This window comes from Ambystoma mexicanum, chromosome 4p (genome assembly GCF_040938575.1).
Source record: "Ambystoma mexicanum isolate Mex_15411 chromosome 4p, UKY_AmexF1_1, whole genome shotgun sequence".
Lineage (NCBI taxonomy): Eukaryota > Metazoa > Chordata > Amphibia > Caudata > Ambystomatidae > Ambystoma > Ambystoma mexicanum.
This window is the reverse complement of record NC_090927.1, coordinates 1,213,984,198-1,214,009,110: the sequence shown is the minus strand read 5'-3', so window position 1 is coordinate 1,214,009,110 and position 24,913 is coordinate 1,213,984,198.

Sequence of the window (24,913 nt, the reverse complement as noted above, 5' to 3'; positions counted from 1 at the left end):
TATGTTCTGACACAGTTGAGGTCTGCCGGAGCAAAACTCTACTTTCAAAAGGCACAGTGATGTAGGACCCGTGTCAATTTCTTGGGGCATGAGATTACTCCTCAGGGTCTCTGTCCCCAGGAAAAGAAAGTGGAAGCACTCCAGAAATAAAAAGACCCCACAACTCTGCGGGAACTAAGGGGCCTCCTTTGACTGACTAATTACAGCACAAAATTCATTGAGGACTACGCAGAGATCACTAGACCCCTGATCCATCTTTTGAAGGGGGGGGTCAAGTGGGAGTGGGGTCCAGGACAAGCCGAGGCAGTAATACAACTCTAAAGAAGCCTCTCACAAGTGCTTTTCCTAGCTTACCCTGTCAAAAACAAGGAGTTCTTCTTGGAGACAGGGTTCTCAAATACATGTTTGACTGCAGTATTATATCAAAAGCATGACAAGGTCAATAAATTAATCTCCTATGCGATTAAAACTTTATCCTCTGTAGAGGAAAAATTCAACGATTGTGAGAAGGCACTCCTGGCAATGGTGTGGGCATTGAAGAATTACCACCCATTTATCCAGGGGGAACACATCATGGTCGAGACTCCACACCAGCCTCTGCAATATCTCCAAAGTGACAGAATCTGGGCCGGAAGTGTGAGTAATTTCCAAATGACTTCCTGGATTCTGTCAATGCAAGGCTTTCCTGTGGAGGTCAGATATGGCCAAAACAAGAAGAGTCCCCTCGCGCAAGGTCTGGCTGACTTGCATGATTGTGCCAGAGAAAACTCTCTCGAGGACGAAAGTCTTAAAATCAAGGACAACATGGAGGCATACCTTAATACCCCACACAAAGTCTTTGAAGAAGACAAGTGTGAGGGAATGCCCACTGTCTATGTGGATGGATGATCCTACCATGTTGACAACAACGGGGTAAAAGAACTTGTGGCCGGCGTAGGGAATGCATGGGTGAATGATGCCCCAGAACCCTCTGCTGGGTACAAAATCGGACCCCGAAGTAGTTAAGTGGCAGAGTTGATGGATGTGCATCAAGCCATCCTCACTGCTGTCCAACACCAACTCCACAAACTGGTCATAATCACAGATTTGGATTATGTACGGAACGGGTTCATGGAGCACCTGGTTAACTGGAAAACCAAAGGCATGCTGTGTGCTAATAATAAACCATTGAAACATGGAAAATGAATCCAAAATATTGATGATCTGGTCACCTCGAATAGGATGACCATCTGCTAGAAAAAGATCAAAGGTCATTCTAAAGTAGAGGGACCAGACAAAACTGGAAATTACCTAGCTGTTCAGCTGGCCAAAACCAGAGCCATAAAAGGCAATCTGCTTGAGATCAAGTCCCTGTTGGGGGAAATCCAGGTCACTGCTATCACTAGGTCCCAGACAAATGCTGACAATGAACTCTCAACAGCACAATGGAGAAATGAGACCCCAGATGCTGATTTGATTACGGCTCAAAAGGGGATCCAATAATTGGTAAGTTTTATCAACACATTGAGGACCCTGAGAACTTTCCCCTGAAGGATACCGATAACATAGGGAAAGAGAACCTCAAAGTGTTGATGACATGTCTAAAAATTTTCCGAATCCAAGACGGTTTTTTGTTGAGGAGATCCCTAGCTGGCCAGGACCAGTGGGTGGTCCCTACCTCATTCCAAAGCCTGATCCTAAGTCACACCCATGATGCAGCCACAGCCGGTCATCGGGGTTTCACACGACATTAAAAATCTTAAGAGAGGTTGCATACTGGCCACACATGGGGCAGGACCTTGACCAATACTTGAAGGGGTGTCTTGTGTGTGCACAATTTCAGCCAACATCCCTCACACACTGTGAGCCTCTCCAAAATAGGGGGATGACACTGCCTTGGTCAGATTTACAAGTTGATTTTATCGGGCCCGTGATTTGCTCCTCTAGGGGGAACAAGTACATGTTGACCATGACATGCCTGTTCACTAAATGGGTGGAATGCCTCTTGGCCCCAAATTGCAAGGCAGAAACAGCATCTGCTCTGATGATCAACCACATCTTCTCGCGTTTTGGACTACCCCAAAGGATTGAGTCAGACCGAGGAAGCCACTTCACTAGCGAAGTGATGACAAAGATGTGGGAGATACTTGGGGTCAAAAGGAAACTACACATTGCCTACCGGATAGTTTCTAGTGATGGAGTTGAGAGATACAACAAGACAATTGTGAGCATATTAAAAAAGTTTGTGGCAGATTCTGGACCAAGTTGCGATATTCAATTACCTCTTGTCCTGATGGCCATCATATCCAGCCCTTCTTCTGCAACTAAAATGTCACCGTTTGAGATGATGACTGGACGAAGGATTGTGCTTCCCCAGCATCTGCTCTACAGAACCCAAGAGCAGACTTTGATGAATGTCTCCACAACTCATGAGTATGTTGAGAATCTGAGAAAACACCTTCAACATGCTTTTGCCTATGGTCAGCGGAATCAGGAAAGATCTGCAGACAGTATGAAGACACACTGTGACCTTAAAACAACAAGAAAAGAATACCAAGTAGGAGACCGGACCTACTTATACAATTTCCAAAGGAACCAGGCCAAACAGCACAATTTTCTTCCTAGCTGGCGGGGTCATTTTTAAATTGTAGACAGAATCTCACCAGTCGCCTACAAAATCTGCATCCCAAAAGGCAGTTTGGCAGAAGGGGAAGATAAGTGGGTCCACATCAACCAGCTGAAGTGTTGCCATCCTAGGCATACTCTGCAGCAACTAGAGGATTCATCTGGAAACTCAGAGGGGGACATTCCAGATCCCGAGAAATTCCAAATATAAAACTATTCCACCTGTTGAAAATCAATAATAATTGCAAACAGGAAAGAGTGTAAATTATATGTCAAATGTATGCATCTGCCCCACTGCATGAATAGTGGTGGGGAAATGTCCAAAAACATGCTCTGTTTTGTCTTACAGCACTGAAATCAAGGATTCCAAGTACCAAGGAGGACCACTCAGGGACCAGGAGGAAAGACCCAAGGGGCCCGGAGTGTCGCTCCATACACCCATCTGGAACCGGCAAAGAGAACCTGTCGATCCTGCACTGATGGGAGAGCAGACACATTTTTCCACTTGGACCAAAAAGAAAAACTGAACATCCCAATCTCCCGACTTCCCCATGAGGGCGGTCAAAAGTCAAGTCACGAGGGGGGGCTTTGTGGGATTTAGTAACCCACTTACGCTCTGCCCTGCAGCATCACTGTGTGCTGGTGGCACCAGAATCATCAAAATGGCCGCAAAACCCCTATGCGCACCAAAACCTAAGGAAATTGCACTCCACAAAGCACAAAAAGATGGCCGCCAAATCTACCATGCATGCTGTCATGGGTGGAACGGAGAGCGAACTTCTGAAACATGTCATTGGGCTGCCCAACTAGTGAAAATGGAGCCTGCATGAAAAGTAGTGCTGGCTGAAAGAAATCCAGAATCTTGCATTTTAAATCTTTTCTTGGTTGCTGAAAATACAGAATGCTGGTGCAAAAACACCCACAAACACCCAATCTTTCCAGAAATCATTGTGAAATTGCAATATCCTGGAGAGCTGAATTTATCACAAAAACATCAACTGCCTGTGGGATCTGTCAAAATGTGGGTGCAGTACCAGCGGCTGCCTGAATGACTATTTCAAAAGCCTGCATTAAAACTGTAAACTTGTACCATTAAGATCTAATGTCTAAAATCTAAGTGACCTGTTCTCAAGAGTAACCTAGGTTGTAACTATTTAACGTCATGGTTTAGAGCCTAGAATCAGTGTTCTAGATGTTTGTTTTAAAATTGCAAGTTTAGTTTAAACAAAGAAAAATGTAACACAATGACATTTAAAGTAAGCCTGACTCACAAAACTACAAACAACTTCCCCCCTCAGGGCAAGTCACCTCCCTTCTGCTCTCTAGACCAGAAACTCACATTCATGTGTTAATTAAGAGTGGAGGAGCACTTCGGCTGCTCTGGGAAGGACACAATGAACTTCCTCTCAGGCAAGGAGATGCTAATCAGGATGGATTGTAAAGGGTCTCTCCCAGAAGGAATGGGGCAGATTCTTTCATAGCTGTAAGCAGGAGAAGGAGGCGGGGACAGAAAACTGTTTTGAATCACAATGGACAGAAAGTATATTTCTAAAAAGATAGATAATTTATTGTGTATAATTGTAAAAAATATGGAAACCCCGGACTTCTGAATCTAATTTTTGTCTGTACATTTTAAGAGGAGCCAGAACTCAGGTGCTATGTTCTGAGAAGTAACTGTAGAAATTGGTGTTGTATAGCAATTGTAATTATGTCCAAAGTATGAAACTTCACACACTTATGCCCATATGCAATGCACACAGTTGTACACATTTTTGGACAAACTAGATATTGTGTTATGGCCCAAAAGGGCAGAATTATGTCAAAAGCCGACACAAGATCCTACAAAGAGGGGGCTTGGAAGAGTACTTGCTCCACAAAATATTTGATCTAGATATGTTATTATTTTAAAGTCTGCAAAATTGTAAATATGTGTTATACTTAAAGCAGATTATATGTTCAAAAGGCAAGGGGAGGATTCCCTGACTCATAAACCCACATCATCATGGTGACACCCTGTTTTCTCCTCCAATCAAGGGAGAGGGAATATTCTAACCTATAGCCAACCTAGTGGGCGCACTTAGGATAATCCAGCATACTCACCCCTTTAACAAATGTAGAAAATGAGACAGCTGAGGACTTAGAAGGACACACAGATCCACCCACCATCCCGATCTTGGCAAAGCACCCTGAAGGAGAACTATCCACATTCCAGATTCCAGACTCCAGAAACTTTGCAAGCAGAAAGGCTCATTGCATAGCTAAACCACTTTCAGCTGGGCCTTAACTTCCAGAACCCATCTCACAAACTTGAAGGGGAAGCAACAGAAGTAGTCGGGCTGTACTGTACTGCTCGCCTGCTAACTAATTATCTTCAGACCAGAAGGGCAGATTAAACCCAATCAGTTGCCATGCCGTGCTGTGCTGTGACCAGAGAGCCATTGCAGATCCAGTCCAGTATTACCGTGCGGAGACCAGAGCGCCTTGCTGATTGCAGACCAGAGAGCCTTGCTGTCCAGCCCGGTGTGCCCAGCAGAAACCTAGAATCCCTGACCTGAATCCCTGATGGTTCTGTTCAAACATATATAGTGAGTTTCCTTAGTATAGGACAATCACTAGCCTCTGTACGGTCCATAGTCATCCTTATCCAAATCCATCCTCTCTTATACACAGAACTGCATTGTTAGAATTATTTTTGAATTGCCTGAAATTTCCATCTTTTCCTATATTCCTTCTGTACTAATATTGTTAAAATTATCCTTGCGCTGATGTATTGCATCTGAAGAAGGCAAGCGTCTCGGCTGGCAGTTACCTTGATCAAGTAGCTGAGCTTCTGTGTAGCAATTGCTTCTTCATACTTCATAGTCTGACCCTAGTGTCAGACTATGGTCAGGCTTGTTTTACAATTTACCTTTATCAGAAAAACGACCTCCACGAAAACGTCCATAACTTCTTCTATTTCCATGCTAGAAACAAAATGTCAGTATCTGCTTGTCGCTAACTTCCTAAGCTTTCCCGAGAACCCACATCTCAAATCCTTATAGTTTTCCCGCAATCCTGATGACTGCGCATGGAAAAGATTGCCACGAATTTTCGTTTTGGCAAAATCCATTATGTGTAAAATAGCTTTTCATTGCACCCGACCTCAAATTTAAGTTTTCCCATTGCTTATTACTCTCAATTCATTGCTAGTGTTTGTTTGCAACCATACAAAGCGGCTCCCATTAGAATTTAAACCATTTCAGTGATTTAAACCGTTTTTAGTGTTTTACCTATCCCATTCAAAGACAACTTCAAAACCATTTTGACAGTTTGCCTATCAATTGTTTCTCTCTTGTATCTGCTGGGGGGAAATTGGGATTGATATATTTGCTTGAATTCTCTTTCTTCCTATCGCTCTACATTGCACATTGGGGGGTTGAGGGATGTGCAGGGGGAAAGAGTAACCACATTGCTATTGATTTGAACACACACCCACAAAAGTTTTATTGCTGTGCTGCATTGCTTTTGCTCATTATTATTCCGTGTGATTAAAGAGATTGCTTAGTGTGACATCACCCCATTGGTGATTATTGTATCCCCATAAAAAATAGCGTGATTATATTGTGTATATATAAATAAATATTTTACGTTTGCTTGCAAACCAGCCTGATTCCTGGTTCAGTGTGACTGGGGGGGGGGTGTTCCAAGAGAGGGGCATTATATAAGTGGTACATCGTTCAGAATAAAAGAATTTTTAGACAAAAATAAATAAATAAGGGTTTCAGTTGTGCATTACACGCTAGGCATTGACTTAGGTGAAGTGCCGATTGAAATCACTTACATCACTCACACACAAACAACCAAATTGGTGCCACCCTCCCAAGGCCAACACTGTACCATCACTATTTCCTAACACGCCAAAGTCTCCTCCAAGCCTCCTCAACCTGTTGCACACTTCCCCCCCCCGTCTCTTGGTCTTCCTCCAACAACACCCAAACACTGCTCATTGCAGACAAAATGTGCAGCTTTTTATAGCCATCCCCTTCCCACCTGGATGCTTTTTTCTGCTCCTGTTAGCAACCTGGGTTCGCTGTTCACAAGGCCAATCGCTGTCTAATATACTCCCAACTCCTCCCATCCATATCCTCCCTTTGTGGGCTGGGATTTCCCCAGCATTTACATAAGGACCTTTAGCCTCATCCTCCTTTCAGTTTCCATTTCTTTTCACCCTGTCTCTTGCATTGTTTGTTCCCTTTCACCCTGCTTGCTCAAGTCAGTTAATGTCCACAAAGTCAGTTCATGTCCACAACTGCTTTGGGGAGGCTACCCTGATATCCTCTAGGGCTGTGTTGTGTTCTGCTTGTTCCAGCTCTCCTGCTGCTGCTCCCATGTTCCCCCGTAATATGCCTGGGAAGTTTGTAGTCAGTGGTTGGTATCCCATTCGGCCCCTTAATCAGAAAGACTAGTCCATTTTCATTTGTGGAACCCGTTTGGTTCTCCTGTTCCAGGCCCTGTCTTGACCGTTAGGCCCAGGTTCATTGCGGTACTTGTAGTCACAGTTTTTCTCTGGAGGTCGCTGTCTCCTGGGGACCACTTAAAGAGAAGAGAAAGTGAAGGACCGAAGGTAGAGGCTCATAAGCATCCGGCCAGGAAAATAGGTCCCATTGTACATGCACAGCCTCATGCAGTCTGGGGAGCGGGGGACTGGGGTCCCCCACACCTTCTCTCGATGAGGTCTGACTCTGGTGTTGCTGTGGTAGGCCACCTAACCTTGGTTCAGAGGGGTCATTGGACAGCCACCTGTCGGGCCGGACCCTTCCTCCTGCCCCACAATAAAGTACTCTGAAAAAGTCTAGAGAGCTGGGAAAGCTTTAATTCATTGGTGAAGCTTGGTAGCCATTTTGGAAATCAAATCCCAAATGCAGCATAATAGCATCATATGCGAAGTCATGTGGTATAGAAAGCATTATGCAGTATAGTAACTGAATTAAAAGAAGATACCATAACGAATACAATAGAATCTTATGCATACATGTGCCTAGAATAATACGGGAAATATTTCAGATCACCCTTTTTTAAGCTCATAATATGTTTCATGTAGATAGCTCACTCAATCTGAGCAACTGCGCATCTATTTCCCCTGACACTTATGTCGCAGGTGAATGAGGTTCATACCAGGAAAGCAGATGGGACTTGAAGATGAGTGAAAGCGTGAACCTGCACATCATGAAAAACCCAAATATTGTGCACGGAGAAACCCACATTACTTCGTCTGTTTCAATGTGATTAAATAACATCTGATCACAAAAAAAAAAAAAAACACAGGTACATTGCTTAAGGGAAAGCGCATCTAACAGTTGCTGTTTCGTTTTGACCATCAACAAGGATTCATGAAATTCAATAACAATTTTTCAAACCGTCGAATTCTTCAACTCGACCTCTGCTGTCTTCAAGAGCCATGTAGTGTCCCAGGAGTGCGGAGTAAATAAATTGCTGCGCAGCGAGGGGTCAGAGGTGGAGCGATGCCTTGAAGCACGCTTTTAGAGGTAGCTCTGAATAATTGGGTAGGCGAGCCATGCATCTTTTGCAGTAAAACACCAGCTGCACGTTTTTAGAATGACAGCAAATCATTTCAAGTGCCTTGCTCGTCAATGTTGCAGTGTTCTGGAATTCGCCATGCTATTCTATGCTGTTTACATTGTATCTAGTCCCCCTAAGGCATGCCGCAGTTTTAAGTTGTAAGGGGTAACATGAATAGAAACAATCAATAACAACAGCAACAAATAAGCCTTGACAATAATTCTCTGTATTATTAATAATAATAATAATAATAATAATATACACAATGCATATCTATGTTAATATTGTGAAACTACTTAGTGATATTCGGCATCCATGGCCTGATACTATTTTGTTGCTTAGAATATTGCCCTCCTGATAAGCAATCTGCATGGAAAAGTTGTACAACTAAACTCGACAGTGAAACATGTACTGGGGATCTGCATGAAGAGCAATGGGAGACGTCATGAATGGGGAAACGTGATGCCCAAAGAGGGGCCTGAAGTTAGGGTTTTGCAGCTGCCTTAACTGGTTTGTGATACATTTTTTATATATTTTATTGTCATTGGGAATGTGTGCATTAGAACATCTAAGACATTACATCACATGTAGAGGGACAGTATTTTAGTGCAGCACAAGGATGTGCAAAGCTACGAACACCGACCCAGCTGTGCATCACTGATAACATTAATACAGTGGTATTACCTGTTCAATAGCAGCACATTTATTTACCTACTAGATCAGTGTCCTATCTGTCCAGAAAGGCAAACACGTGAAAGGAAGGGAGGGGGTAAAGGTAGACAAGGGCCCGGGAGAATTGCACGTGGTTATAGCAAGCACCAGGGTCAGCAGCTCGAAGATTTCGTAGAACCAGCCCATTCATCTTTTTTCTGCTGAGGCGGGATGGATGAAGAGTTCTGTGCGCGGACATATTGGAAGAATTAGGTGTGTCCACCTGGCAGGGCCACATAGTGATAGAGCAGGTGGGACCCGCCCCGTATTACTCCCATGCAGGAGTGGCGGTCAAGGGGTGTCCCCATGGCATAGGACACTGCCTAAGAAGGACATACTTGCCAGGGCACATTGGTAAGTCTGGTGGCCCCCAAGGGCATGGGTCCGTTGCAAAGATGAAAGACTCCTGCTGGAGGACCATGGTAGTGAGAGCAGCGGCCCCACCAGAGAACAGGGCTGCCATGAAAATGGACATGATTCTGCAGGAGCTATGAAAGTGAGTGTGACGCCCCTCATAGTGCACTGAGAGCTACAGGATTACAAAATATCTTGGGCCTGTTGAGGGGGTGGTGCCTCCTAGGAAAGAGCAAGGAGAAGCACGCCCTGCCCCATTCTTCCAAACAGCCCTGAGAAAGGTACTGTAGAGGTTGTAACAGACATTCAGCAATCACATCATTGTAAATGGGGTGTCCAGTCGTTTTTTCGAATACAAAAGTTTCGAAAGGCAAACGTTCTAATTTTTTTTTCTCGGATTGCCATTCTTTCGAATGACAATTTCTTTGAAATACATTCGAAAGTTTGCCTTTCGAAACTTGAGTTAGGGTTAGGATTGGGGCTTGGGTTAGGGTTGGGGGCTTGGGTTAGGGTTAGGGGTGGGAGCTTGGGGTGGGGTTTGGGGGGATGGGGGAACCCCCCAATATACACTAAAACCTTGAAAGGATATTACAGCACTGGACATGTAACGTTTCAAAGTAAAAAAAAAAAACATTTAAATGCCAATATGCACACACATTTTGAAACGTTACATGGAGCTGTCCAGTGCTGAAATTACAGCACTGGATAGCTCCATCTAACGTTTCAACATTACCAAAAAAAAGCATTGAAATGCTACTTTTAACATGTAAAAGTGCATTTCAATTGAAACCAATCCATGACTATTGTCGACAGATTGGTTTAGAAAGAAATGCACTTTGCATGTTAAACATAGCATGTCAGGGCTTTTGTTTTCAAACCTTTTGTTTCAAAACTTTTGTTTTTCGAATCTTTTGATTCAAAACTATGGGCCTCATTACGACTTTGGAGGCAGCCATGCCCTTAAGAAGGGCATGGCTGCCTCCAAAATCGTGTCCGGGTCCGGGTTCCCTGAATGAGGAAATACCGGGCCATTCCGAGTATGGAGGGTCCCGGTCCTTCCCCATTCGAGCTCTCATAGGGTGCAATGGGAATGGGGAGGGAGCTAACAACGGGCCCATTACGAATGGGCCCGTTGTTAGCTCCCTGGTCCCCTCGCGGGACCCTCTATAGACGTCTGGAAAAACCAGACGTCCAGAGCGGGTCCTGCGAGGGGACCTCATAATAGTGCGGAGTGGGTTTAGCGGCGCCGGCACCATTACCGGCGCCGTTAATCCCATTCTGCACAAGTTGTAATGAGGCCCTATGACTATAAACCATAAATGTGGTATATAGTTATGAAATGCATATGATCAGTTATGTATTTGTGTATAGGTATATATGTATCTATGTTTACATGTAATTATTGTTATTAGAGTTACAAGTATAATGTGTTGGGTAATTTGACAGTGTGTGGGAGTTTAGGTTATGGAGAAAAGGTAACACCCTGGTGTGAGGGGATAAGCGGCAGTGGCTATACTTGAGGCACTGCTGAGATAGGTTAGGCCCTTGATGGTCCAGGGGGTGCCATCAAAGTGACAACATTCAGCATTTGTGATGAATCTTGGGAATTCATCCCCTCTCCCCAAGGGGGTACCACTCTCTTTGGGACTATGGAGGTGAGCCTGTTTTGCCTAGCACCCTTTAGGGAATTCTCGACCTCTGCTGTCTTCAAGTGCCACTGGGGTGACCCCCCCCCTTTAGAGGATAGTACATCCCTTAGCAGGGATATGTGTTGCCCTCCCTTGTCCCAGGAAGCTGATGTCTTAATTAGTTATTTGAGAGTTGTGCCAAATCACTGGAAATGTTTTACCTGGTTTGATTTCTGACCCTATACTATTGCCAACACAAAACCAATGGAGTGTTCCATTTTCTTTCATAGATTGATAGAAAAGCCCTTTGAGACCGACACGAAGGAGAGCCAGAGAGCAAGCTGGAACTCAGCATGCAAGCCTCCAGAGAAAAGACAAAAAGGAAGTACTGTCCCCCTTCAAGGTGGAGTCAGGAAGCAGTCCCAAACAGTCGGTGTGGACCACAGAGGAGCGAGGAAGCCCGCAGAGCTCTGCTCCTTGCAACCAGGCAAGAGAGCTAGAGAAGCTCGGCGCTAACTCACTGAGAAGAGACACAATCACCCAACATGTGTTTGATGGGTGCCTGTGGGATCCAATGCTAAAATCCTGTCAGGAACCGACAGAAAACACTGAGGCTCACGCACCAACACAAACAACCAGAGGGAAGCTAGAACCATGCTGCAGGACCTCCTGAGGAACGTCACAGCAAAGTGCCAGGTACGCAGTACGTTCAGGGATCTGGGAGCAGGGTGAACTGGCCCACACAATACTCAAGCCGGGGCGAGAAAGCAACAGGCCCAAGAGGGGCTGAGGAATCAGATACCCAAAAGATAGGGAGAGACTCGGCATGTCCCAAGCTGGGGTGAGGAAGAAAAAGGCCCAAGAGTGGCTGACACATCATATAACCTGAGGAGTGGCGATAATTCATGTACCCCACATCAGGATGAGAAGGTGACAAGTCCTAGAAGGTCTGAGGCAGAAGGTTGCTCAAGATAGAGTGATAATCTGAATACAGATCCCAAAGAGCCTAAGAGGGGCTGAGAAAGCAAACAGCCAAAGCAGGGGTGAGAGAGTGGATTCACCATGAGGGAGTGTGAAACACGAGACCCCAAGGAGGGTTAGGAACTGAAGGGTTTCTGAACCAAGCCAGAGAGGCCCCGCTATTTAAGGACACTGGAAGAGGCTCTATTTTGTATAGAAATGAGCAGCAAGCCCAGAGGACTAGAGATATTCAATTGTCCCTTATGCCACAGTCAGGAGACCCTAAGGAAACCTATGTGGCGAAACGGTACGTGGGGTAGGAGCCCCAGAGAGATTGGTTGGGGACAAGCTGGAACAGTACAGTGCGGGTCAGAAACCAGCCAATTAGGCAGGAGAAGGGACGCCATTTGAGGGTCGACAGGGGTCTCTGTTGTGACCTCTGTGGCCTCCGTTGCTACCCCTTTAGTTTCTCTTGCTACCCCTAAAAAAAGTGTATTTGTTATTTTTTGTTTAATGTAAGCTCCTGGGCTGTAGCCAGAGCCATGTGGATTTTGATTTTCGTAGTTGCTGGCTTTCTTGTTCAGGCCTCTAAATAAATCAAAGGGTTCCACAAGTGACAAGTGTAACACTTTGAGCAGTGATCCTAAATAAAGAATAAGAATAACAAATAATGTGTCTTTCTGGAATGCTATACAATAGTGCTAGACTCATTAAAGGTTTATTTCAGACACACTTCAGGGGGTAAGTCACTAATTCATCCTTCTGAGGCCGGTAAATGAGTACCAACACGGGTTGGGATGATATTGTATGCATATTTGTTCTATATAAAGCACTTAAGCGTAAGTGCTATATCATAACACATCATTAGGCCTTCGACGTCTGCTTGCATTCCTAGTAATTTGGTAATATGGGCCTATCTACACTGATATTGACGATACCTACGGTGATCCATTCTTGTATGAAATGTGTATCTCATTATAGTGATATCGTAACCATATTTTTAGTGTACTTGCTAAGTGATGCCACTTCCTGTTTTGTCAAGGGGTGAAAGGTTGTGTTCCATCGCTTCCCGTGATGTCACTTTGGGGTGGGCGTCAAATGACATCACTTAGTGGTCAAAGATCGGGTGATGTCACTTCCGTTACCCATGGCATTTTGGTAAAATGACGTCCCTGGGCAATAGGCACTTGAATATTTTCATTTGTAGTTCGGCTTACTTTGTAGTCGCATGTTTATGAACAGGCCAATTAGTCTTCTAGATGGGAGACAGCTTTACTTTACTTAACAACAGCCTGATGTGCACCCTTTTCTCTTTTCTTTCTTTCAGCATAGGGACGAGAGTGGTAGGAATAGACCAGGGATTTGCAGCAAAACAAGACTTTCGTTACAAAACACAATGAGATGTACATCTCCTGATTCTGACTTACTACACATTGCTGGGATTGGAATTTCTGGGGACCGGAATGTTCCAGAAGCGGGGAATAATTTAGCCCCTTGGCCAACTAGGGCCTGGCTGGAAGGGCTGCATTGCTTGTGCCTTGAGGGGCAGTATTAGGGCCTCATTACACGGTAAACGGTAACCATGGCGCTATTAGCGCCATGGTTGCCGCCGGTATTTTACCGTGTCCGCCTTGGTGGATGGCGGAATTACCGCCCTACTCCAAGGTGAACGGGGGCGGTTATTCCCCATTCACCAGGGCACTTCCCCATTCCCATTTTTGCCCTATATAATAAGAGTGTTGGGGTTACAAGGTGTTTGGGCGCTATATCTCTGAAGTTAGAAAAGAAGAAAAGTATCAGTGTCTGCTGCAGTAGGTGACTCCCTAGGCTACCCCAGCCTAGCACACAGATGAAGGAAAAAAAGGGAGTTGGATCACCATGCATGCGCTGACGTGTAACAATAAAGAACAGTATAAATATACAAGATCTGATTGAAACCATTTTAATGGCAATATGTGATAGTTGCGATAGTTGTACACTGGTGGCAACACGTGTTTCAACCCGTTGGGTCTTTATCAAGGCACAAAGCAAAGTTCCAAAAGTCTCATTTTCTCTTGTAATGAATTAGCCTGCACGTGTTACTGTGCTAATACCCGGGTGTGGATGGTTAAGTGATGGTGGCAGCCTTTCAGAGGCCACCTAGGCGAAGGGGCCACCCACATTGGGGCCATCCTCCTCAGTGGGTAGCACCAAGAAGGGCAAAAGGGCTCTGCTCCATGTGTCCTTTATAAGAGTTTCTTCTAGACCCTGCCCAGTGGGTTTGGGCTGGCAGAGCAGATCCCTTAGAAGGGGAATCATGCCACGGTAGGAAAGGGAATGGTATAGGATTGTTAGGGTGATACCCATCACTCACAACCACTTCCTGCCCTCAAGATGCCCTTTCGGTAACTGAAAACCAAAGCCGCACACAAAGATTGACAACTATCAGACGCGACATCAAGCTGCAACAAAATGAAACACAAAGCATGGGCCTGTGACAGTAGCACCACGGACAGCCAGCCCTGGATTGGAGGTTGCTTATAACTGCAATACCACCATACAAAAACCACACACACTGGGACACATGAGGGCTTGCCTGGGGGATCCAATGCTAAAATGCTGTCAGGAACCGACAGAAAACACTGAGGCCCACGCACCAATACAAACAACCAGAGGGAAGCTAGAACCATGCTGCAGGCCCTCCTCAGGAACGTCACAGCAAAGTGCCAGGTATGCAGTTCGTTCAGGGATCTGGGAGCAGGGTGAACTGGCCCACACATAACCCAACAATGCTGTTTCCAGAGCTGGCATGATGGCATAAGTTCAATGATGATACCCGCCTGAGAGTTACAGCCTCATGTCATTTTGCTCTACCATGGCGGCAAGGCAACCTACGTGCAGCAGAAGAAGACATGGACATAGGCTTTCAGACAAGTTTGTGCTTAAACCGAATCCCTGAAGAGCGTTGCACGGCTCAAGACAAAGTACAACCAGATGTACCTATTAGTCAAGCACTGGGTGACAAATGAAGATGCACAACTGGGGGAGCACACAGACATTTAGAAAGCACAGAATGTGAAGTCATTGTCACCAGAGGCCTTAGGATCTTAGTGGTACACACAGACAGTAATAACAGGGTACTCATCAATGATTGATTCATCCACAATATCACAGATGCACCAAATGCAATCATGGGAACCGGTATGTTAGTGCAACCGTCCAGGCCATGTAGGGTTGGTGTGTGTGAAGAGAAAAGGGTCAATGATGTGGTTTTGTAAGGCACATGATCAGTCTTGTGCTTCTTGCCCCCAGTGGCCCAGCCTCATCCTTGTATGACTATGCCATCACGTGCCATTGTGCTGTGTACTATGATGAGGGGGGCACAATCGCCCAGGTTTTTGCCTCACACATTGGCGTGTCATGCTATTTAAGGGCATTTCCATAGTCTCGGGCATGACGCCCCATGCCCTCAGTTTACATGCTTCGCCTGGAATACATCATACAGGAAGTAATTGCTCTCAATGAGCATCCATATTGCCAATACCCCCTAGCTACAATGTTCCTTGTTTGTGAGATACTGCAGATATTTGTCCATTCGGCCAGCCCTTTACAACACTTCCTTTCTCTTATGCGCTCGCAGAATTGTAGGCCACAGGCACTCAGTCCCCCAAATGAATACTCAGGAGGAGGACATGTTAGCAATAGGCATACCCGATACTGTGGCAGCCTCAACCTAGCCAGTAGGCTGCAACTCTGCTGAGGACTGGGTCAGTGGGTGCTGACAGAGGAGTGCGTCACAGTGTTCAGTCTCAGGCACCTATCTGCACTATGTTGGTTGAGTCGATCTTCTGATCTCATCCACTGGATAGGCCAGTCAGCAGTATAGTCCAGGGAGCTCGGTGAGACATACACTTAGACCATATAGCTGCTGGGACGGTAAGCAATGCTGACAATGGCACTGTGAAGAGAGAGGGCATTGTCATGGCTAGGATGTGGATGATGGGTGTGGTGGAGAACATTTGAGTGCCTTATGCGGGTCGCTGCAGAGGTTTGAAGGACGTGCCACACAGGCTGAGGAGGCAGCTGTCTGGGAATGTTAATGTTAATGTTAAAGGACATTTGTACCATGCACTATCACCACCGGAGTGGTCCCTTGGCGCTCTGGCGGCTCTGAAAGAGGAGTGGAGGTTGAGTTAGTGGGAGGAAGCATGAAAAGTGCATGAGAGCAGTGATGTGCTGTTGGCGGCCTCAGCCCGGTGGGTCCATTTGCTGGGCCTGGGGTGTTTGCGGCCTGTAGTCGTCGTGTACTGTTGTGCAAGGCTATGTGTGTTTTTTGTTTTGTTGTTGCAGTGTAGTGAAGTTTGTGCGGTTTGTTGTGCTGTAGTTTTGAGTTTGAGAGGTGTATGCAGAAAGGGAAATTGTTAAAAATCCAAACATATGGCTAAAATGTGAGGTGAAGTGAGTTACACTAGTTTGACAAAACTGAATTACAGCTGCCACCAACATACTGCCTAAAACCAATTTAGGATGATAGAAGTGATGAAAGTGAAAGAATCGCATAAGGCAAAGATGAGGTGCCCAAGACTGCACACCTTAGAAATATCAGCTGAAGGCCAGAAGTACGTGAAGAAAGAGTAGTTGACTAGATTATGAGACTATCCATGCTCGATTAAGTGCTCACGCTCGTCTCTGTAGGGACAGGAAACTGGCAGCAAAGGTTCAAATATTGAACTGGCTCTTGCAGTTTAAAATCAATCGAATGGGTACACAATGACAGGCCCATCCGGAATGCAGGGGATACATGGCTCTGCAGAGATTGACCGTGGCTGCCAATAGATTGTTCATGTCCTGCCTGTTGTCTGCATAGAGGGATAGTTGGTGTGTTGCAGGATATGAATAAGTTGTTGCGTGCACAGCAGGCACCACCAGGTGTTTGTGTGCCTGAGGGGAGTGCCATGTCCCCTGAGTAATGATGAGGATAATCTGCCATCTGAAGTAGGGATGTCCAGCACTCAATTCACCCCAGAAGGTAGCCAACTGCTCTGAGAACCATGTTGTCTGTGTAACAAACCTCCATACACATGGCAGGTGCAGCTGCACTTCAGTGTGCTTCAGTCATATTAGGCACGCGACTGGAGGGTGCAGGTCGGTCTCACAGTACTGGGCCAAGAGTGGAAGCGGGAGGTGGGCCAAACAGATCCCTTGCAGAGGTACTGGCAGGTGTGGCCATCACACACCCGAAAAAGGACCTAAGGGTGCAAGGACAGAGAAAGCTGCTGAGAAGATTTTGCTGCATGCGGCAGGACACTGGATGGGACACATGGGTGGGGGGGTTTGCCTCTCTGAGCTCTTGCAATGGGACTAGTCATGACTCCAACCATTCCCACTGGTCGTGTAAAAAGAAATAGTGGCAGCTGTGTGACTGCGCTGGGCAATGTCCATTGGCTGTTAATGCTGTGTTGCAATCTCATTCGCTGGCTATGGTTGTTGTACTAATTTCCCCAGACACACCTGAATACTACTGTTGTGGTGTTTGGTTTTGCATGCCTCTGTGCAACTTATTAAGTTGCATTTCTGGAACTGGCCATCCATACCGGTAGATTGTGTATGGGTACTCATCTGTGGCCAGGTGTAGTATAGGGCAGTCTGTCATTAGTTCTGCAGTCCTCATTGGCTTTAACATATGCCTACTCATTGACTTTATTATATGCCTTGATGCAGATGGATGAAGTGTCTCTTTAGTATTTAGTAGTCTTTTTTAATATAATGGTTTTGAAGCTCTTAAGGATTTAAGTAGCTCTGGTGGTCGTTTGTGTAAGTCATATTGCAGCACATTTAACATCTTGCTCCAGTTATGTTTTATCGTGTGTTGAGCCATGTCTTCAGTGGGTACCCTGTGTAACTACTGTATTTGAAACGTGTTTCGGAACAGAATTAAATGCCATTAGCACCCCAATCCAACGCGCTGGGGTACTTATGGCAATAAGATCCTTGGCGGCGGGCCAATACCGCCGCAGGTAATGCCCGGGGGCTTCGTTCTATAACTACGGCCCGGGCATTACCTGGGTGGTATTGGCCCGCCGCCTCGGGTCTTATTGCCACAGTATACATCCCTTATATCAATATTTCTGTATTTCTGTAAACCCAACATGTCTCCAGTATGCCAATGCCATATCATGATCGTAGTTATCAATTTGAAAGGGCAAGGAAGCAAATGAACCAAAGAAATGCATCACACACCAACTGTATGTTGAGGCTGGTGTAGCCTTTTTTAGTATATATATATATATGTATATATTCAGTAAAACAACTTTGTTAAAGAGACGTTATGGTTCCAAGTAAAACCGAAAAAAACCTGAAATTTTCCAGTTATGGTAAGCTAAGCAACCATAACACGCGTCACCACCGTGCACTGTTAAGACTAACACCCAGGACATCAAAGATGACATCACAAATGTCATCGATGACATCACTGATGATATCATATGTGAAATAAATTTTGATGAAAAGTCCCTACATGGGGTTGTGTTCATATTGTTGGTAACAAGATGGCAGGGGTGATCGAGAGACCTATCATGAACTACTTAATCTATTAAAGAATGTACTCATATAAAATCATTGTATTGGAGTGTTGTTTTTAATACAGAAACCTAATCATATATAAACATAGGCAATGACTGCAGCACGCACCATAGAAGTATAATATTTATAATCTAGTAATTTCGGATAGTGCAATGATGAATGCTAACTTATCAGAGCTTTGAGTAATGTTAAACATGTAATAACTAGCTAACAATTCAAGACTTACAACACTTGTGCTAGTACAAACAATGCATCTGAAGAACCACAATGCATACAAATCAGAGGCACATACAGGGAAACTAAAGTAAGGAAGAAAGAAACAGCATCATCAGAAAATGTTAATAAGATTAAACTTTATCTTCATGTATACAAATTAATTGTGTGTTTGAGGCCTCCTCATTTCCCCATGTATGTGCTCAATGAGCTGATATCAACTCCTAAGGAATGCACTTTAAGAACATATGACAAGGTTAACATCTATATATATAGCACCTTTTCAATTTTAATATTGTGACTGTCAGTGTACAAAACCAACTGGCCTATGTATATTAGTGAACAAATACAAGTGGCCCAGATATGTAATGTCATCAGTGATGTCATCAATGACATTTGTGATGTCATCGTTGATGTCCTGGGTGTTAGTTTTAGCAGTGCGCAGTGGTGGCGCGAGTTATGGTTGCTTAGCTTACCATCACTGGCTAATTTCAGGGGGTTTTCGGTTTTACTTGGAACCATAACATCCCTTTAACAAAGTTTTTTTCACTGAATGTCATAGATTTTTAGTAGCAAAACTTAACCATAATGTCCCTTTAACAATGTTTTTTACTGAATTTTGATAGGTTTTTAGTAGCACAACTTAACCATAACGTTACTGTAACAAAGTTTTTTCAATGAATATAGATATATAGATAATGTAAATTTGATAAATGTTTACTAGGATGCCCTTAGTTTATATACATATAACATAGAACATACTGAAATCCCTACCACGCTAGTGGGTCTGATATCCGCAGACCATGCGCCTGTTCACAGACGTACTCGGACAACATCAACACTATCCAAAAACTCAGGGGGTATCTTAACTTGTTATATCATCCAAAAAAAACCACTAAACATGTTCAAAAAGCAGCACATAAATCAATTACATTCAATGATAAATAAGAAGTGAAACTGTGTATGTAAGACACTAACAGTCCAATTACATAGCATATGCAACATAGTGGAATATACCAAAAACAATAAATATGCCTCCAACAGAATTACCTCACAGAAATTGCACAGCAAAAATCAACAGGACTCCTACGCAGCAGTAACAGCAAAACTTAGCAAGAAACTAATAAGTACACTACATTTATTGTATATATTTATAAATGTTCTTTTTTAGGTACACTAAAACTAATATTATTTTTTATTTTACACAGGAATGTCCAGTACTTTGGAATTGCTGGAAGAACATTTTCGTCGGGATGAAATGAGTGAAGACAGTGATACAAATGGTAGACACTACACTTCTCTATATAAGCCAATTAATAACCATTACTTTATGTGTACTTAACACATTTCGTTTTTTTTAACAGACCATACCAACAATAAAAATAATATACCAAGAGAGACGTTAGAAAATCCTCTGCAGCGGATGGAGCTGAAAATGGATCTGTTAATGAAAAATGTCATTCTTATAAAAACTTTGTGGAGGACCATATAAAAGACACAATTAAATATTAATATCCGACATGTACTTGTTCCTGCTCTCCATGTCCCAGCCAACTATCCCCAAAACCTCCCCAGCAAAAAAAAAGGTTATGATGAGACTTCAATCCCTTCCTCCCCTACCATCCATCATGTCCAAACCCCTAATTCCCCTGTATTTGTTTCAGTTTCTGCTTCCCCCTCTCTTTCATAATTTTTATACTTTTATACAATAATACAATATTAAGTGTGTTGTTAGTATATTCATCTGTTTCTTATTTTTTTTTAAAATGCAGTTGCATTGGTGGATGGTTGTGTGACTGCTTAACACACAGCGCGGCTGTCTGGGAAGTGCTCAATTAACCAAAATGGGGGTGTCCTAAGGATACTATACCTGTTCATAGTGTCGGAATCAAAATGGAAGTGTCCTTAGGACACAGAAGATGTCTGCCTGTCTGCAATTAACCAAAATGGGGGTGTCCTAAGGACACTATACCTCTTGGCACTGTCCTCCATCAAGATGGAAGTGTCCTTAGGACACACACGATGTCCGCCTCTCCACAATTAACCAAAATGGGTATGTCCTAAGGACACTATACCTGTTCGAATTGGCTATAGTGAAAATGGGGCTGTCCGCAGAACACTTAAGACGAACACATGTTCGTAGATATGCAAAATAATGTGTCCTAAGAACATTCCCCGTTCGCATTGTCCGTAACCAGAATGAATATGTCCTTAGAACATATAGCCCGTCTGCCTGTCCGCAAAGTTGTGATGTACATTTGTTTTGTATGGGAACCTGCACACTGTCCGTAGAACACCCGTGCACATGCATAGCACACCCTTGCCCCTACAAACATGGTGCCTGTCCGCAACTCTCCGCCGCACGTGTGTCGCACTTTTAATTAGTTTGTGGACTGGAACACTGTCTGTAGAACACCTGCACACATGCGTAGACCCAACGCCGCGCATTTGGTGTCCTTCGGACAGCCGTCCCATTCGCCAACATGTCCTCGATGTCATCAAGTGACTGCACCCGTGCTAAGCGTAACGAACACTGTCTGGGCCCCTGGAAACCTAAAAAGTGTTTTTTTTCAACAATCCAAGGTATTTTCCTGGGAAAGTTCAGCCTTGCACATGTCCCACACTATGTCCCTGGCGATCTGCATACTTTTTGGAATGTTTTGAGCCCTTTCTTGGTGTTTGAAATGTTCGGGGACAGCGCAGGTGTCCGCAGACACATAGAAAAATCTGAGCATGGGGAATTAAAATTTAAATAGGATGCCCATTTCCCTTTGAGGTTGGCTCTGAAGAGGGCTTTTTTTTGTTTTTTTGCAGATGCTTCAGAAACACCTTTTATTTTGTTTTTTTTCTTATTTTCCTCCAAAAATCTTCGCATTATCTTCTCCAAATCAACCCTTATGTTCCAAAACAGCATGGCATTTCCCACAAAAGATAAAGACATGCCATCTTCTTTAAAGTAATCAACATTACCAGGGTCAATGTTGTCATTGTTGCAAAAGAACATTCCAGCTCTAAGCATAAAAGCAAACATGCCTCGGTTGATTGAACACCTACCAATATTTTGCTGAGGTCAAAAAACAGAACTATTGTCCCATATTGAGCTAGGTACCAAACCAGAAAAAAATACCTTGGCATTTGGAAGTAGTTTCATTACTGCCTGAACCACGTTTTCTAGATCTTTTAACAAAGTAGGGGCACTGACATAACCCAAATACAAAGCACCACAGTGCAGGACAACCACATGTGGACTGTTAACCCTAGCCATATCTTGGCAAAATTCTACCATTGCCTGTAAATTTAAACCAGGAACAGTGCTCCACACCACCTCCACTCCTTTTACATCAAACATTTTCCCCACATTCCTACATTTTTCATACTGCTCCAAACCATTCACAAACATATCTCCACGCACCACCACCCTGACTTTCTCCACCTCCGCCATCTTCACTATACACAGCCTCCATCAATATGAAGCAGAACCTCAACACCTGATTGGCTAATCCTCAAAATACACTCCCATTTCATGCTCGGAAGCCCCGGAAGTGACATGTCTTGTCTGCGAACAGCCACGCTGTCCGTGGAGCACGTATGTAACACTGGGGCAGCACTTCTACCCTTTCCACTTCACTCTCTGCACCATTCCCTCATTGGTTACTGTTAAGCAGTCACACAACCATCCACCAATCACATGCAAGAGCTCTACAGCTAACTCCATCATCACAATTCACCTCTTTAGATGTACTGTTGATTACTCTGAGTACAATTGCGCTGTGATTGCAAAGCACCTACAGCAACTACAAGTAAACTCTCCAACATTTCTACTTGCAGATTCATGCACATCCACATGCATGAACACAAAGTACAGGTATGAATATTTTTTGCACAGTTCATCATACATGCCAACATTCCTAACCACCTGGGAGGCACATTTCCACCGAAAAATCGGAAGACATTATTTGTGTCATAAAAATGCTTTGGGCAAAGATGTATTTTCGGCGGGAGAACATGAAAAATAACAATATTTTTTATGGAAAAATGGGGAGTCTCCCGGTGAAATCGGGAGGATTGGCATGTATGATACATGTACATCTCTTGTATGAATGCATATAAACAGAGTAACTGACACTTCCCCTGTGTAACCTGTAAAACAATCTTTTTTTTTTTTTTAAATTGTTTTTATTGACAATACTCAAATGAGGTTGAGCGAGAATGCTGACCCAACCGGCGAAAACATCAAAGTGAACCAAGTTGTCAGTAGTATTTTCTCTTTTTTTTTACATTAACTCCTTTCCCCCTTGCTCCCCTCCCACCCCACCCTCCCAAACAATTAACATGCCAAGTCTTGGGGTGTTGCAAACTATCCAACCTTAGGGGAGAACACTTGCTTATCACATGATTGTAATAAATATCACTTGAGACAGCGGGGCCCGACAAGAGGACCATTGATCGGGAGTCATCTTGGGTTCATGGGAGGCGTAAGAAGGTATGCCGTTACAACCTAGCTCAGTATTCATTTTACAGCCTCATGGAAACACAATCATCATGCAGAAGAACTGCAGTCCATTCTTGTACAAAATCAGTCATGGTATCATTTGCTATTGCGGTAAGTTTTTCATATATAAAGATCATCCTAAGTTTGCAGAGCCATTCCTCTTTAGAGGGAGCCAGGACGCTCTTCCACTTTTGGGCAAGCGCCAATCTCCCTGCTCGCAGCATGGCACCGATGACCTTGGGATACACATTAGCTTCAGTCTCTGGCATGGGAGTGCCCAGCAGAACCTCCAGCGGGTGAAGAGACGGGCTGAACCCCTCAATGTCCTTAATCCAGCTGAGCAACTCCGACCAATAAACCTGTATGGCCGGACAACCCCACCACATGTGAAACCAGGTTCCCCGTTGGTGGCAGCCCCTTGGGCAAAAGGGGGACACATCCCGAAACATCTTGGCCAACAAGGCCGGGGGGCGATGCCACGAATGAAGAATCTTGAAACTATGTTCCATGGCAGCGGTGTACAGGGAACCCGAGAAAATACATTTGAATACAGCCCTCCAAGTGTGGTCATCCAATGGCATGCCCAGCCTTTCTTCCCATATGCGTTTGAAGGGCTGTCTACCCTCTAGGTCAGCAGTTATCAAAACCCCGTAAAACTTGGATAACGAGCCCTTCTGAGTTATACTTTTAGCCAGTATGGTTTCAAATGGAGTGAGGGGGCGTCTAAGCTGGTCGGCCCACCTAGGGTGGGTCAAAATCCCTTTCAACCGCAGGTATTCAAAGACCGTGGGGGGTCTACCTGCCAAAGCCTCGATCAAGCTAACACACTCTATAAAGCCCTCTTCCCGCGAGAGTTGGGAGACCCTCTCCAACCCCATATCTGACCAGGCCTGAGTGTCTTGGAAACCCCTAGAGCCCAGATCTATGGGGGGGCCCCAGAGCGAGGACAGCGGGGAGGGCCATGATGACAATAGTTTATTAGCTTTATTGGGCTTCCATAATGCCCACAGGGCTGCCAGGGTGGGGTGTGTTCTGATCTGAGAGGGGAGAACCCTTGGAGGGGCCCATAAGAGGTCTCTAACTTTTTTCGGGTGGGTGTGAACGTCTTCAATATATGTCCAATAGGTACCCATCTCGTCCCGCATATGCTCCAACATCACCCGGAGCTGGGCTGCTTTGTAATAAAGCCGGAAGTCGGGGAGGCCAAAACCTCCATGGGACTTCGGGAGGGTCAGGGTGGAGGTCTTGACCCTTGGCCTCTTACCGTTCCAAATGAACATAAGGACTCGGGATTGAAGCACCTCGAAAAAAGACTCGGGTATCACAGTGGGAAGCGCTGCGAATAGATAGAGGAGGCGGAGCAAGATATTCATCTTCACTATGACCATGCGCCCAAGCCAGGAAAGCGTGAGGGGTGCCCAACGCCTGAGGTCACTACTGACTTGAGCGAGGATCTCCGGGAAATTGCTCTGGTATAGTTGGGATAGATCCCTGGGGATGGTGGTGCCGAGGTACCTGGTGGATACCCGTTCAATTCTAACCCCAAGAATATCGGTGTTATTTCCGATGTCCTGATCCCCCAAACTCATGGGCATGATACTTGATTTGGACGTATTTATCTTCAGTCCAGAAAAGGAGCCGAAGAGGTGTACAAGATCGAACAGCCGGGGTAAGGAATCTTGGATGTTGGTTAGGTAGCTCAAAATGTCATCTGCAAAGAGGGAAAGCTTAAACTCGCACTCGCCACAATGTATTCCCGTAATTTCCGGGTCATTCCTAACCGCTATGGCTAGAGGCTCCATTGCCAAAGCATACAATAGGGGCGACAGGG